The sequence below is a fragment of the Cupressus sempervirens genome, chromosome 6 (genome assembly GCF_028749045.1).
Source record: "Cupressus sempervirens isolate cs-2001-9-10 chromosome 6, ASM2874904v1, whole genome shotgun sequence".
Classification (NCBI taxonomy): domain Eukaryota; kingdom Viridiplantae; phylum Streptophyta; class Pinopsida; order Cupressales; family Cupressaceae; genus Cupressus; species Cupressus sempervirens.
In genome coordinates, this window is record NC_143123.1 from 31,366,585 (window position 1) to 31,381,183 (window position 14,599).

Here is a 14,599-nt window from a genome sequence, read left to right on the forward strand (position 1 = left end):
GATTGTTTTGGTATGCCTGACATGGTGGTGACCTCTAGTACTAATGGCACGAAGACTATAGATGTTGTATCAAAGACCATGTGTGATGTTGGTGAGCTGACAATTGGCATGGTTCCGACTAGTAATACTACTCCCTTGGTGATGTCTTCAGAGGTAGTAGTCAGTTCCAACCTGGTTAGTGATCGATTGCAGTTAGCTACATCTGGATTGTAGTCTGAGCCACTGACTAAGATTGGCGCATTGTATCAACATTACATTGTGAGGTACACTCATCAATTCACCTTTGATGGCCATGTTGATTAGATGATGATACTGAGATGTATTTTGGTTCCTAGTGCTTATCATCAGTTATGGGATAGTTTGATGCCTTGGGATGAGAGTCATGATGTGCACGACATAGCGATAGGTTCTGTAGTTGATAGCTTGATAATACATGACTTAGAGCAAGAGTTTTGGAGTGATGCTTTAGCGGTTGTTGTTATTGATTCTACTCCTTTGGCTATGACAATTCCTGACTTAGCTGGTGATCAAACATAGTCGGTTGTATCACTTGTTCATGGTGAGCTATTGACTGAGGTTGGTTTTTTTTATCAACATTATATTGTAGGGTATGTACATCAGTTAGCATTTGATCCTTGTGTTGAGGAGTTGATGGCAAGAAAATTAGATTTGGGTTCCATTTCTTGCTGTTTATCTTGTGATGGCTTTTCATCATTAGGGGTGCATGGGAGTTATGGTTATTTGATAGTGGTCGGTGATCTACAGAGTTGTATTGACTATAGGAGTTGTACAGTGTGTGGATTCTCCATACTTGGTATAGTTTCATTCGAGAGCATTCACCATGTTGCAGAGTTGGATTGTACATTTCGTATAGGCTAGTGGGATATTTTGATAGTATTTACTGTGTTGACAATTTGATTTGTCCACTTTACTTGGGTTTTGATGTTCTAAGATTTTGTGGCTCGTGGGTTTTTTATTGTGGAAGTTGTGATTTTGGAGTTTGGTTGAGCTGTAATTGTCAGTTGGATTATGGATTCCTCTTGGCTATATTGCAGAGGATATTGCAGGAGCCTATGTTAATTGAAAATAGTATAGTTCATGATGACATTTGTGATTTAGGTGGATTGATTGGTTTATTGTTCAGCCATTTCTTGAGGACAAGCAATATTTGGAAGGGGAGGACTTGTCATGTCCCTTTTTCAAATAATTAAAAATAATAATCTTTGCTAAAGCAGGCAGGCCCAAAAAGGCGAAGTTTCAGAAAAAAGGGGATAATATTTGGAAGCTAATGGACTAATAAATGAAAATTATTATTAAAATATGTTTTATTAACCCCTCCTAGAAATGAGCTAGGGTTATGCCCTCTTTTAAGGGGTTTGGAGGCATTTTGGGCTCATTCCAGAACTTGATTTTTGAGCATTGCTTTGTTGTTCTTCAAAGGCTGCCAAACCTGTAGAGAAGGAGACCCAAGAATAGGAGTTTTCAGGTTTCTAGGAAGGCTAAGGATGGGATTTTGAAGCCATTTCATGTGCATACTCATGCAGAGTTTGCCTTTGTGCTGAACAGTGCAGATTTGTGGGTTTTCGGGTGTGTTTTTTGTAAGAGTTTGGTGTTTCTAGTTGAGTATTTGATATCAGTTTGGGTTGCTGTTGTATTTCATAATTTTAGATGTTAAAATATCTTGGAATATATTTATTTTTTCATGATTATACTTCTGTGATAGATTATCAATGCGTTTGTGGTATTTTCGGCTATTTTGTGTTGTTTTCGAGAGCCCGATGAGCATAGTTTTTGTCCTACATTTGTGAGCTGTTGTGTAAATGCTATATAGATCTAGAAATATCATTTTTTAGGCTGTTATGCTGCCAAAATTTCTATAGAAATTTCCATTTTCAGATTTATTAATAAAATGTGAAGTTGTGAAGTTTTTGGCACTATTTCAAACATACCCGATTTCGAGTTTATCGAGAAATTGGTGGATATTTGTAATATTGGTTGTTTGATCTCAAATATCTGATTAGGGGCTTGAAATATCATATAAAATCAGAAAAGGGACATTTCAATCCCTAATGCCACTCTATAATTCTAGCAATTTATAACTTACAATACAAGTTGTGCCTCATACTAGCATTGATTCTTTAGTGGTTATACCTCCTACTAGCATGAGAGATCTAGCTTAGTTTGTAGTACTTTATTTATTTTTTTCACTCTATTTGGAATCTATAATGCTACTCTATAATTTGAACATTTTATCACTTGCCATACAAGTTGTTCCTCATACCAACACTATCCCATTGGTTGTTGTGCCTCCCATGAGCATTCATTCATTGGTAGTTGTGTCTCCCATCATAACTATCATTCATGACCACTATCATTCATCTCAACTATGGTGTGGGAGAAAGGGATGAGGTAATAAACAACTCAACCATCAACAGTTGAGAACACAATTTCTAGTTATTTTCATATTACTTATACATAAGATATTTGATATAGTATTTTAATTTTTTCTATAAACACTTGGTAAGCCAAAGACTACATCAAAGAGGCTCAATTTTGATGATCCTACATATGCATAGATATTATTAGTGATATACATATCTAGTTGTGGTTATTACATGACATTGACATATATTTGACTTTTGTATTATATATATTTGAGATTTGTGTTGTGCGCATTTGACATGTGTTGGGTAATAAAATTTTGTATAGTACCGATGATACATAACATCTTTTTGTAACTATATGATTGATATGGCACAGCATATTATTCATTTTGATATATATTTAGCTTATATTTCCATCCAACTTGTTCAATATGTGCATACAAACTTGTGTTCCATCTTACTTTCTTGCAATTAATCAAACATGTGAATGGAATTATTTTATATAGAAAATGAAACATGTTTATAAAATTAATTATAACATGTAATCAAACTCATATGTCACTTATTTTGATGTAATCAGACATGAAAAGTAAAAATACATCATAATTTTTTTATTTGTGTCAAAGATCACAGCCCGATATTGCTTATAGACCCTTAGGGATGCTTCCATTAAGTGTGGCCAACAACATTGGAGGGACATTGTGGCTGACACAAGGTTGGTGCTAGCCTAAACTGGACCAACTGGAGCTAATGGAAGAGATGATTCGATCCTAAGACCAATGGTTTGAAATATACATAACTTTTCTCATTTGAAGTGAGCAACATTGCAACTTTTGGCATTAAGTTTGAAAGGGATGACAAATCCAAAATAATTTGAATCTCTAGAAACTAAGATAGGTTGTTATATGCCTAGATAATGTGATCATGTAACACCTAAAAATTTATCAATACCTCGTAACAACTCAGAGAAATGCCAGCTCAAGTATCATAGCAAAAGGGTACTTAGGGACCCTTAGGAATGCTTACATTCAATGTGGCTGATAGCATCCTAGGTACATTGTGGCTGAAACAAGGTTGTTCCTAGCCTAAACTAGACCATCCAGAGCTAATGAAGAAAAATGATTCAATCCTAGGACCAATGATTTGAAATATACACAACCTTTGCTCATTTGAACTCAACAACATTGCAAATTTTGGCTTTAGGTGAGAAAGGGATGCCAAATGCAAAAAAGAAAATTAAATCTCTAAAAAATGAGATAGGTTGTTATAGGCATAGAAAACACAATCTTGTAGCATCTAATATTTTGCAATACCTTGCACCAAATTAGTGAATTTCTTGCTCAAATATTGCAGCCCAATGGTACTTAGTGACCTTAGGGATGCTTCTATTTAATGTGGTTGATAGCATCCTAGGGATGCTGTGGATAAAATGAGGTTGGTCCCAGACTAAACACAACCAACAAAAGCTAATAGAGTAGACGATTCAATACTATGACCAATATTTTGAAATATATAGAACCTTGCTTATTTTAAATAACCAACATTGCAACTTTTGGTATTAGGCCAAAAAGGGACACCAAATCCAAAACAATTCAAATCTCTAAAAATTGAGATTAGTTGTTGTAGGCTTGGATAACATGATCATATAGCATCTGATAGTTTTTCAATACACTATACAAGATTAGAGAAATTCCTAATCAAATATTGTAGCCCAATGGTACTTTGAAATCCTTAGGGATGCTTCCATTCAATGTGGTTGATAATGTCTGAGGGATGTTGTGGCTAAAAAGAGGTTGGTCCTATAATAAACTTGACCAACTAGAGCTAAAAAAGTAGATGATTTGATCCTTGGACCAACAGTTTAAAATATACACAACCTTTCTCATTTTAACTGAGCACCATTGCAACTTTTGGCATTAGATGAGAAAGGGATGCCAAATCCAAAAAATGGTGAATCTCTAAAAAATGAGATAGGTTGTTTTAGGCATAGAAAACATGATCCTATAGCACTTGATAGTTCATCAATACCTTGCATGAGGTTAGAGAAATTCTCACTCAAAGATCATAGCCCAATGGTACTTTGAGATTCTTAGGGATACTTCTATTCAATGTGGTCAATAGAATGCTAGGGATGTTGTGGCTAAAATAAGGTTAGTCCTAGCCTAAACTTGACCAACTAGAGCTAATAGAATATATGATTTGATCTTAGGACCAACGGTTTGAAATATACACAACCTTTCTCATTTGAACTAAGGAATTTATTGCAACTTTTGGCATTGGGTCAGAAAGGTATTCCAAATCCAAGCAAAGGCTAATCTCTAAAAATTGAGATAGGTTATTATAGGCCTAAAGAACAAAATCATGTAGCACCTGACATGTTTTCAATACCTCACATGAGCTCAAAGATATGTGGGGAGGAAGGATTAAGCGGTGTACACCATGAAAAAACATTGTTGGGGGGTACAAAGTTGATGCAACGGTATATCAACAACTCTATGCCTTAACAACTGGTATTTTTTGAGTTGATGTTGATTATATATTTTGAATTGAAGGTGTACATTGAAATAATTAATTTTGAAAGTTATTAGACAGTGAATTTGTAGAAGGCCCTAGATTTTAGAAGAAAGTGGTGAGGATTTTATGGTTGGTAATGAAAATAAGGCCAAGGGGACTTTAAATGTATCGAGTCTATGGTTTTTATACCTAAGTAGGTATTGTACAAAGTTCGAGACTTAAGAGTTAAGGATAAAGAATAGTTTCTTTGTAAAAGTGGCCTATTTTAAATGTAAGGAGTGACATAGTGTGACAAAAAGGACATGGTCCAAAACAACCCTATCCAAGCTTTGCATATGTTGTAGCAAACAAAACTGGGTATCCAAATCTAGAATTTATTTTCCTGATGTTCTAGGAAATTTGAGAGAAAAATGGAATAGGACAATCATCTAAATCCATATAATTTTAAGATAATTGAAATTTTTTTTGAGACGTTATCCTCAAACTCATGAAAAAAGGTTCAAAAGCAAAATTTATATCCATAATAGTAAATTCAATTTATCAATTTATAACAATAATTTGGTTTCTAAATATGCACATGTAACATCTCTTATCAGATTTGAATACAAAATATGGTGCACAAATGCACGCGCACGTGCACGCATACACACACACACATAGATATATATTCTCCTTTTTAGATAAAAAATTTTGGATCTACATGTGTAGATGACTAGAAAGTTGCAAAATTTTGCATAACATATCTATAAAATTTTCAAAATTATTCTACCATATGTAGAATGATTCAGCTATATCTCACACAATCAATCAAGGGAACCTTTTGAACCAACTCTAACCCTTATTTTATGAAGTATTGCCTCATGGTTAGATTCATGTACTTTCCACAACTTCTTGTTAAGAGGCCTACCACTATATGTTATTAATTGAATATGTGTTGCAACAATTAGGTTAGAGTAATGAAGAATATATTTTTGTCTCCAAATCCTCAAATAATGACATGGTAGAATTATTTATAGGGTACCTACATTTAATTATAAAGATAATTTAAATTACAAATTGATACATTATACATAAAAAATTTACTTAAAGAGATCTTCATGGTAGGGGACAAAAATATACTAACTTCCTGTAAGAATTTGCCTTAGGGCAAAATCACAAAAGATCAAGAAGCTAAAGCACTAGCACAATATGTACCAATAAATTATGATAAAAAAAAAATATGAAATTGAATTGATGTTCATACACACTAGGAGTGCCTAAATATAAAGTTCTCTAGAATTACTAGGAGTCAACAAAGTGATAAGCATTACAACAAAGCACATGTCCACCAAGAGTGTATTATCCTCAATTGAGCATAGAAGTTAGTGCAATGATGAGACGATAAGCTTATAAATATGTGTCATGTAAAAGGATGTTGTAGACATCATGTGCTTAATTAGAGTACAAACAACTATGTTGCCTACATGAAAACTCGGATAAATATGCGAACTCTTGTGTTGTAGACACCATGTGCTAAAATGAGTTGCCAATTCTTGTGTTGTCAACAAATAAACTCATATGAGTACGCATAGTCCTAGATGTCTAACTAATAAATAATTAAATAATTCATTAACCTAAGTAAACTTAAGTAAACTGTAATAAGAATTAATTATCTACACTAACACCTGGGCCCCTTAAGTGCAACTTAGGGGAATGCACTTAAGCTCACAAAAGCTATAATGAAAATGCATGATGAGTCTTGGCTACTAGGCCATGTTAGGTACCCATGTAAAAATGAAATGCATTCTCTTTGAAAATGGAGAAAGAGAGGAAACCTCATGGGAAAAACCCTCCCCCAAAAAGAGAGATAAATAAACAAGATGCATGGATGGAGATAGTAATTAAGAGCCCCCCATTACAAAATGCATCATGTATATACAATAGAGAAATATGAGAAGGAAAAATACCCATAAGAGGAAAAATACCGCCCATAAGAGAGAAGAAGAAGAAGAAAGGAGACAAGGTAGTCCCCCCCCAAATGGAGAATGCCAATTAGTGAGAGCTGCTCCAAGATGAATGTAGAAGCTGACCCATGACTGTCGAATAGTGTTCCTCCCTTTAGGAAGAAACATTGTCATAGGTACACATGAGATGATTTCCCAATTTTTAGAAAGAATCCTAAAGAGGAATAGTGTCTCTAAAACCTACTCAATTGTCCCCATGTCAACAATGACGATCACCCCTTCCAACACTACTAAAAAGAACAATTTTTGATCTAGCAAGGATGTATGTAGAACATATCCCAAAGAACCAACCATCTCCTTGAATGATAAAGAGACCTCCAAAAATTGATGTACATAAGGATCCACAATTATATCAACCTTGTAAGATTGATCATGTAGAGATTGGACAAGAGGGTTAGAGTGTTCCCTCACAACAACTGAAGAAGGATCTTCTTCATCAAAGAGAAGATGTATATCATCAATAATGTCTCCCAAATATACTATGTAGGACTCCAAAAACAAACCTAAAATATTTTTTATGTAGTCACCCCTTGATTCTGGAATTAGAAGACAAGGTGTACCTAACTATATTGAATTACATGGACCTATCACTGTAGCAATGTATGCACATGGAATTGGTCAATGTTGTGACCTTGTCCTATATCTGTCAATAGGATCCTATATATCTGAACATTTTGAATCACTATCACTATTGTCACTATTAGTTTCCACAATGTATGGTCTATGGAGAATATTAGAGGATAAGCTAGGTGGACTTTCCTCAAAGTCAAAATACCTCTCTATGAATATCTCATGATTCTTAGGATCCATAAGTCTATATTCCTTAACACTTTCATTATATCCTATGAAAGTACAAGGCCTTGGTGGTGGTTCCTTTCATTCCCTTGAAGAAATGTGTGCCCACACTGGACAATGAAAAACTCTGAAGTGTTTCACAATTGGTTTTCTTCCACACCATGCCTCAAAAGAATTCATTGCATCTAAGACATTATGAGAAGACCTATTAAGGATGTGATTGACACTACTTATAGCTTTGATTTCAAGTGATGGATCATGAGACTTAGCTTGAATCATGAAACTTGCCATTGACATAAGAGTTCTAATCCTCATTGTTGCAACATTTTTATTTTGTTCACTAAATGCTACAAGATTCTAAAGATCAATACCCTCGAGTTCACAAAAGTCTCTAAGTCTTGAGTTCACGTATCTACTTTTATTGTCCATATGAAGAACCTTGATGGCTTTACTTGATTGATTCTCAACATGACTCTTGAAGGCTAGAAACTTATCAAACACTTCATTCTTGTGATTAAGAAAGTAGACCCATGAGTAGCATGAAAATTCATTAATGAAAGTGAGGACATAGTGACCCTTGGTAACTGATGTAACTAAAAAAGGGCCTGTTAGAACCATGCGAACAAAATCAAGAACAACTGATGCTCTCCAAGACTTCCCTTTGTCATACTTTTCTGCTAGATGCAACATTCACCTATAGAAAATTTGATTTTATGTAGACCTTTGATCATATTTTTTGAGCTAAGTTGATGAAGATAGTGGAAGGCAAGATGACCATACCACGCATGGGTATGTGTAGGATCATGGTGTGCCAAAAAGTCATGATCTAAAAAATTTGTAGTTCTGAAATATCTCAAACCATTTCAAAATCTATTCCAAATTTTTTCCCACCCACCCTAATACTAAGTGAAAAAAATTTATATCTTTATAAGATCTACTATATCTTTTGATACCAAACCTATATGGTCAACTTTAAAAACATCTTTAAAATGTCCTTTTGGCCTATTTTTATGTGATTTTTACTTCAAACATGTAGCTAATGACTTTTTTTCACCAAAATGTGATGAAATGAAAATGGTTTCTTAAGAATGTTCTTATCTTTTCATAAATTTATGTTTTGTCAAATTATGATTTTAGTAAGTAATTATTACTAATTTTTTAATGGATTTATGTATAAATTTTTGACTAACACACTACTTGAAAAGCAACTATAACTTTCAAATGGTACAACTTTTTTAGATCCAAAAGATGAATCACATTCTATGTTTCTTCTACTATAAGGAAAAAAAATGAAAAATTGAATTTTCCAGAGTTTTGAATTAGTTAAGGTGGTTAGAAAAAAAAAAATTTTAATTTCAAAAATACAAAAGAAAAAAATTAATTAATTATTATTTATTCAGAATAAAAATACCCAAAAAAATGTGTCACATCCAAGCATGAGTCTATTACTTATATTTAGAATATTATTAAAAAATATTATCCTTTTATTTTGATTAAGGTGGTCATACATACGTCTACTTCTTATTTTTGTTCTAATTTTTTTTAATATTGCATTAAAATTCAAAATTTTGACCAATCAATTTTTATTTTTTTGAGATAAGTCCTAGTAGTTTAGAAACTAGATTCAATTTTCTAGAGATTATTTTCTCTCAAATTTTTGATATAAAATTAATAACAAGTATAAAATTGCATGTCAAGTTGATATAACCTTGATTTTCTAATTTTTTATTGCCACTTAAGAGCATAGTTTGGTTGACCATGATCCTACACATACCCACATGCCATAATTTACATTGTGATTGTGAATGTGTCAACAAGGCATGTGAAGGAGACCTAGGCACAAAGTGGGGAAAAGAATGAAGCCTTGTGTCATGATTAACTTTACCCACTACAACCAATGAATCATCCTTAAGATTTTGCTCCATTACTAAATTAGGAAGGAAGACAACTTTATTGCCACCTCCATAGTGAGTGATTTGGTAAATTGAAAAGAGATTAGTACTAAGGTTAGGAACATAAAGAACATCTCTAAACTCTCCATTCTCCATCTCAACTTTTCCTTTCCCTTCAACTTCCATTTGTATATCATTCCCTACAAAAATGTGAGGTGTCATAGACTGCTTCAATGAAGAAAAGTGCCTTTTTGAAGAACCCATATGATGTGAGGCACCCAAGTCAAGAATTCATTCCCCTAAAGAACTTGAACTTTCCATAAATGCTTTTCCTTTTCCCTATGAAGTGGATGGATTTGAATCCTTGGAAGCATTTGGCACATTGATTTTTTTCTTCCTAAGTAGATTTTCCAACTCATCTATTCTCTTAGTCCTGCATTGATGCTCATCATGATTTGGTTTCTTTCAATATTCAAAAAATAGTTTATCCTTCTTGTTATTGAAAGTTAAATTGCCTTGTTGTGAAGGGGAAGATTGTTGTGTCTCTGATTGTGATTTTGGCTTCCACTACTTTTTCTTGTTGTTAGTAAAAAAATTTCCACCTTGATTTATTTGGTTCTCATTAATAGCAACCAATGCTATAGACTTGGATGACTTGAGAATTCCTATATCTATCAACTTGGATTGTTCAAAAATCAACAATTCTGCAAATGCATCAAATGAAGGCTTAGTAAAGGCACTTCCCATGGTCAACCTATGAGTGTTGTAACTTGAAACAAAAGATGCATACTCTGAAGGTAGCCTCTTCAAGATGTGATGAAGCAATCTATCATCCTTCATGGGATTACAACAATATTTAAGTAGTGCTCTCAATTCATTGTCATTGTTGACATAGTCTTAAACTGTGTCAACATTCTTAGGATTCAATAGAAGTAGATCATCCTCAATTTGGAATCCATTTTCCTCATCCACCTTACCATACAAACCTTCAAGTTTTTTAAAGCACCCTTGGTATCCTTAAAGCTAGAAATGTGGAAGAAGAGATCTCTATGAATACAACTCCTAATAATTGCTAAAGCCTTGTTGTCTTTGACTTGCCAATCAACTTGTGCAACAACATCAATGGCTTTTACAATTGTACCATGAACATATAGATTTAAACCCTTTTCTAGTAGTCTACTCTATACAATATCTTTCCATGTAGTATAATTGTGTGAAGTTAGAAGTGGAGTTTTAGGTGAACACATAATGCAAAGAATTAAAAGAGTAGAAGAGAGGAAGAGAGACACAAGAATACAAGACACCCCCCTGCCCCATTCACTCAATCAAAGAACCCACCCAAAAGTGATGCTTTTGACACTTTATATTTAGTACGTTTACAATATGCCACTTATCAAAATGGACAAAAGTGGAATTTTGATTTTTCTATTTAAAACTTCCTCTTGTAGTTCAAATCTAGTACTTAGCAATGTAGCTCAGATATACAAAAAATTTGAAGTGTAATCAAAGAAATACAATGCAAAAAAGGACCTATTTTTTAGAGTGGAATTTCTATCCACACAAGCCTATAATCTAATTGTAGATCTAGAAAGTAGACAAAAAAATGCACTTTCAAAAAACACAAATTCTAAAAATGTGTCGAGATGAGCCCATACAGAGCATTTGAAGTTGCAAAAATTAGGAATTTATGATTAGCAAAATAATTTAGAAACAAAGATCTCAAATGGCCTACACCAATGTATAGATCATGAAATTATACCCCAAAACAAAAAACATTGCTCAGAAAAAGGAGTCTGTATGAGGGAGATATCATTGTTTGAAAGTCACTTTTGCAATTATTTTTCTTGAATAACTATCATCATACTTCCAAAATTTAATTAACTCTAAATTTCACCTTAGATGTTTGATTTTGACATAACAATAGTTGATTTGGAGGTTTTTTGACCTTCTAAATATGATGCCAATATCTAATTTTCACTAGCAATCTCCAATCTTGTCCTGCAAAAAAATCTCTCCTACTGGTCTAAAAGGCTAACTTTTTTGTAGAATTTTGAAAATAAAATACAAATCTGAACAGAAAAAATGTAGAGACTGAAATAATACAATATACAAATCTAAAAATGAAACTTAAAGATCATAAATGTGTTGGGTGATGCGACGCGCTCCCCTGCCCACAGGTGGTTAATTATGTGGTGTTCCATGTTCACTAACAGTCATGGCTTTTGGTGCAACGGCAAATGGGCCCTACAATTGGTATCAGAGCCTGGTTTTGGCTTGGTTATGGGTTCAAATCTCCCCGGTGCCATCCCGACCCGCGTAAGCACCTGGTATGCGCGTCGAGGGGGAGATTGTTGGGTGATGCGACGCGCTCCCCTGCCCACAGGTGGTTAATTATGTGGTGTTCCATGTTCACTAACAGTCATGGCTTTTGGTGCAACGGCAAGTGGGCCAAACAAAATGATCATACCAATTCTATAAATCAGGCCTTCAGGTTTTGGTTTGCAAAAACAATTTGCCTCATATTTGACTATGGCCTAGGGTAGGCAAATTTATAGTCCAATTTTACCAAATTGATGCTTCGAACACAATGGTAAGGTCCACTTTGGCTCTAGACACTCCCAATGACTATGATACTCCAAATCTAAATTGAGGTCCTCCAAGAGGTGAAGCAAAAATGGTTTCCAGTGGCTACGTGAAGAGATTCTCCCTCAACTTTGATACCATGCAAGAAATTTCTTTAGAGAAAAAACACCCAAGATCAAGAAGCTAAAGCACTAGCACAATATGGACCAATAAAGTATGATTAGAATAACAATATGAAATTTAATTGATGTTCATACACACTAGGAGTGCTTGACTATAAAGGCCTCTAGAATGACGAGGAGTCAACAAAGTGATAAGCATCACAACTAAGCACATGTCCACCAACATTGGATTATCATCCATTGAGCATAGAAGTTAGTGTAATGATGAGAGGATAATCTTACATATGTGTGTGATGTAAAATGATGTTGTAGACATCATGTGATCAATTAGAGTACAAACAACTATGTTGTCTACGTGAAAACTCAGATAAATATGCAAACTCCTATGTTGTGGACACCAGGTGCTAAAATGAGTTGCTAACTCCTATGTTGTCAACAAGACAACTCATATGAGTATGCATACTCCTAGGTGTCTAACTAATAAATAATAAATTAATTCATTAACATAAGAAAACTTCTGTAAAGTGTAATAATAATTAATTATTTATGCTAACACTTCTAAGCCATGTTCCTATCACAACGATGGATCTTATTGTGTACTCAATATCCTCACCATCAATGGCTATAGCTATAAGTTTCCTTTTGGGCTTAATATACTGACAGAGAAAGTAATGTGTTCCTTCATTATTGTTCTCATATGTAATAACTACATATATATGACTTTCATTATATAGAAGGATAAGTTAATGCCAAAATTGAAAGGAACCTATTTTAACTGAGTATTAAATTGATAACTTACTATCTATTTCAATTAGGTCCAATACATGCTAAAAATATATTGATGCTTCAATCTAGTTGAGTTGTAGTGTTGTAGGAAGTTGATATGAATTGGTTAGATGCAAAAGGTCTACAAGACCATTGGTCAACCCACTCCTTTGATTCACATTCATCCCATAAATGATACATACAAGAAGATCAAAAGCATGCAAGCTTTCTAGTATGAATATCTAGTGATGCTACATTTGAATTTCAAAATGAATGCATCTCACTTGATCCTATAAGTATACAATAATTTTGCAAATTTTCAACGTTAAGTTCATGTATTAACTAAAAACATCTAGAAACCATAGACTTACCTCTATTACATGGTCTCATCATAAAGTTGCACCATTGCACAATTATTTCAAGATTTTCTAATATTGTGCCACCTTCATACTTTAATTCCTCTCTACTAAGGACTATTTTCACACATGTTCTAGCACCATCATGCTCTCCCTTTCCAAGTTTCACCCTAGTGAAATTCAAAAATTGTTTCACAATTGTCACATGTATCCTGCTCAACCAATAGAACATTCTTGCATTCTTCAATTGTGTGGTGCAATTGTTTGATCGGCATATAATGTGTTGATTGTATCGTACATCTCTTTCACTCAAATTTTCATAAAAGAGTTTAAAACATCCTTGTACAAACTATGATGAATGAGTTCCATCATCAATGATATAGAAGAGATACTCTCTCAATACCGTTTTGTTCTCCTCTATGCTACCATGTTCATGAATAAATGCTATGTGTACAAAAATAAATGCTTGTCTGGAGTTGTGTATAATTTTTAGTAATGTCAATAATTAATATAATTGTACCCAAAGGAAAAGTATTCTTACACAAATCTAATTTCTCATCTAACCATCTAGCTCTATGTGTATGACCTATGTACTCATAAATTATTGTCTCTTGAAATTTTTTCATAAAATCAGCTACACATGCATCACTTTTCACTAATTCACACCTCTTTAATTCTTTTCCATCTTTAACACCATATATAAGTAACTTGTACTTTCTAAGACAATAGCGTCTTACCAATTTCATGTGTTCTATCTAGATGTAGGCATCTATGCAACTTTTGCACACCAACACATTGAGCGAAAAAACCTTTCAAACACATGGTCTTATAATAAATGCATCCATCATCTAATTTACATAGAACACTTGCAATAAACTCTCTTGGTGACTTAGAAGACAATTATGGACCACATTCTGGCAATATTTTGTTAGTATGAAAAGTACAACATATATAATGATAAACATCATAATGCATTGAAAACTCAACATGGACCCTGCAACAACATGTAGTGTGTGTATGATTTATCATAACATAGAATGGTTTTTTCATCTCAAAAAACCTTTGGCTTATTTTAATTTGAAGAAATATATGAAGAAACATTTCATAAAATTATGTTTTAGTCATATCCAAAAATGGTTTTGTATGTGGCTCATGGTTTTTTTTTTCCAATTTGTCTTTTGACAA